The sequence below is a fragment of the Saccopteryx bilineata genome, chromosome 6, assembly GCF_036850765.1.
Source record: "Saccopteryx bilineata isolate mSacBil1 chromosome 6, mSacBil1_pri_phased_curated, whole genome shotgun sequence".
Taxonomy (NCBI): Eukaryota; Metazoa; Chordata; class Mammalia; order Chiroptera; family Emballonuridae; genus Saccopteryx; species Saccopteryx bilineata.
Window position 1 is genome coordinate 123,961,740 of NC_089495.1, and position 3,039 is coordinate 123,964,778.

The window sequence follows — 3,039 nt, forward strand, 5'->3', positions numbered from 1 at the left end:
TCCAAACTCTTGCCCATCTCCATGCCCTCTCTGCAAGGGGAAGCCAAGTTTTCAGACTGTTGTAACCAAGGAAATCCATAAATACAGGTAGGCTGATTCTGTTTTGGATGGAGACAGTTTTTATTAGATTTCCACTTGGCATCATATTTCTCCTGGGTCCCCCTCTTTCTCTTTGGTTCCCCTGGGCTTCAGGGTCCCTGAGACTGCCCTCACATTTGGTGAGTCTCACTAGAGAGACTCACAGAACTCAGCATGTAATTGTTCCCGTGGCTAAGATTTATTCCAGTGAAAGGACACAAAATAGTATCAACAAGAAGAAGACACAGCAGAGTCTGGAAATCCATGCACAGGCTTCTGCCGCTGCCTTGATCCTGAGAAGGATGAAAAATGCAGGACACCTGTGTGATGTGCCTGCCCAGGGCTGCCCATCAGAGACCAGCTTCCAAGGTTTTCCCTGCGGGCTGGTCATGTACCTGAGCAACTCTCCCAATTCCAGACTCCTTTAAGCAAAGCAGGTGTTCGTTGCCAACTGCACTGTATAGACAGTGCAGGCACAGTGAAGGGGAGGGAGAGGATGTGCCACATGCCCAGACACCTACACTGGGTCCCAGCCAGGCTTTCTCAGAGAGCTGGTCTCTCCTGTCCTAACCTTGTTTCTCCTAAACCACAAAATCATGATGGGCTCTTAAACTTCAGAGGCTTGGAGTTGTCCTTGTGGAGGCTTACAGTCTGTGAGGGATCTAAAAGCTCAGACAACTCAGGCCGAGCAGTTTGGGGACAGCACCCATGTGTCCAAGTGGTCCCTCCCTCTGTAGACTGCACTCTTTCCTCCAAAGCAACCTTGAAGGACAAACTTAGAAAATTCCACCACCAAGTTCATTGAGCCCCCTTTCTGGTCAAGGCTAAGGTTGGTCTGGCCACGGTCGTGAGACAGGAGTCATGGGTGGGGCTGAACTCAGCCCAGGAGCAGGGCTGGGGTTCTGAGACTTCCCAACATGGTCCTGGAAAGTTACACAAAATGCCTCCTACTCCATTAAGTGGGGGAAGAGGAGGGGGTGCAGTTCTGGAGCCCCCCAGGAGGTGGGAGAGAAACAGGCAGAGGGTGGAGTCAGGGGGACAGGTGGGTGCTGGGCCTCACAGGGGAAGGATGGGCACCCTGGGGTCCTGGAAGAGAGTTTATGCAAAGGTGACACGTCCCTGTCACTTTCTCCTTTTCCTCAATGTCACCTCCCCGAGCTGCCTCTTATGCTGACATTCCTGAACAAGACCCAATTCATTATCATCCTAAAAATTGATTAAAAAAAAAAAAAAGAGCCTCAGCTCAAGAACTGCTGAGATCTGGGGTGACGAATAGCTTTATTAGCATGCTTCCAATTTTATATTTATCAAATTAAAACAGCAGCCAAAGGGCACTTAATTAAGATTCTTTCTTGTCAGTGGGAGGAGAGAAGATAGGGAGAGAAGGGCTGGTGACCGGGTTCCAAGGGGAAAGTTTTAAATGCTTGAAATAATGTGCCAGAGGCCCTCTTGGGGGCTTGGTGGATTCCAGGCTGGAACAAGGCTTGTCTCATGCTAGGAATCCTGGGACCTGGTCCACATCTTGTGCTCCTTAGGCATTTGCCAGTCAGAAAAGCAACATTTATTCAGTGCCTGGCCCCCAGGGCATCCTTGGTGCTATGTGTGCAAAGATGTAAGAGCACAGAGCAACCAAGGAGGCCAAGCTTGGAGACCGAATCTGGGTTCAAATCCTGGCTCTTCTCTTTACTGATTGGGTACTTGTAAGCATGTTTCTTCATTTCTGAGATATAATTCACATTAAGTTTCCCCTTTTAGAGTGTACAGTTCAGTGGTTTTTTAGTCTGTTCATAAGAATGTGCACATATCACCATTCTCCAGTCTAGACATTTTCACCAACCCAGAAAGAAACCCCCTACCCATTAGCAGCCACTCCCCATTCCACTCCCTAGCCCCTGGCAACCATAATTCACTCCTGTCTGTGTGGAATTGCATTTCTGAACATCCCTTATAAATGGGATTACACCATGTGTGGTCTTTGTGACTGGTTACATTCACTGAGAATAACATCTTTTTTTTTTTTTTTTTTTCCATTTTTCTGAAGCTGGAAACAGGGAGAGGCAGTCAGACAGACTCCCGCATGCGCCCGACCGGGATCCACCCGGCACGCCCACCAGGGGCGATGCTCTGCCCACCAGGGGGCGATGCTCTGCCCATCCTGGGCGTCGCCATGTTGCGACCAGAGCCACTCTAGCGCCTGAGGCAGAGGCCACAGAGCCATCCCCAGCGCCCGGGCCATCTTTGCTCCAATGGAGCCTTGGCTGCGGGAGGGGAAGAGAGAGACAGAGAGGAAAGCGCGGCGGAGGGGTGGAGAAGCAAATGGGCGCTTCTCCTGTGTGCCCTGGCCGGGAATCGAACCCGGGTCCTCCGCACGCTAGGCGGACGCTCTACCGCTGAGCCAACCGGCCAGGGCCAAGAGAATAACATCTTTGAGGTTCATCCATGTTGTGGTGTATAGCGGCATTCCATTCCTTCTTTAAAATGTTTAATTATGGTAAAGTGCACATAATATAAACTTTACCGTCATCACCATTTCTTAAGTGGACAGCTCAGGAGTGTTAAGGACATTTGGATTGTTGTGCAACCATCGCCATCATCCACTGTCAGAAATCCTTTCATCTGGCAAAATGGAAACTCTCTACCCAATAAACAACTCCGCCTTCCCCTTTCCCTCCTCCAGCCCCTGACAACCTCCCTCTTACCTTCTGTCTCTGAATTTCACTCCTCTAGGAACCTTGTATAAGTAGAATCATACAGTCTTTGTCCTTTTGTGTGTCTCATGGATTTCATAATATCCATGTCAAGGTTCATTCATGTTATACACATGCTAGGCTTTTCTTCCTTTTTAAAAACTTTTTTCCACTGACTTGAGAGAGAGAAAGAGAGAAAGAAAGGAAGGAGAGAGAGAGAAGCATCAACTCGTCGTTCACTGAGTTGTCCCATTCAATTGTGAGCTCATTGGTT

At 49.1% G+C, this 3,039-nt stretch overlaps 1 non-coding gene across 1 annotated transcript; it reads right to left on the reverse strand.

Annotated features, from left to right (window-relative positions):
* Positions 1 to 2,412: 2,412 nt before the first annotated feature.
* TRNAA-AGC (transfer RNA alanine (anticodon AGC)) lies at positions 2,413 to 2,488 on the reverse strand. The gene has a single exon. It is a non-coding gene; the product is annotated as a tRNA-Ala (tRNA).
* Positions 2,489 to 3,039: the final 551 nt, after the last annotated feature.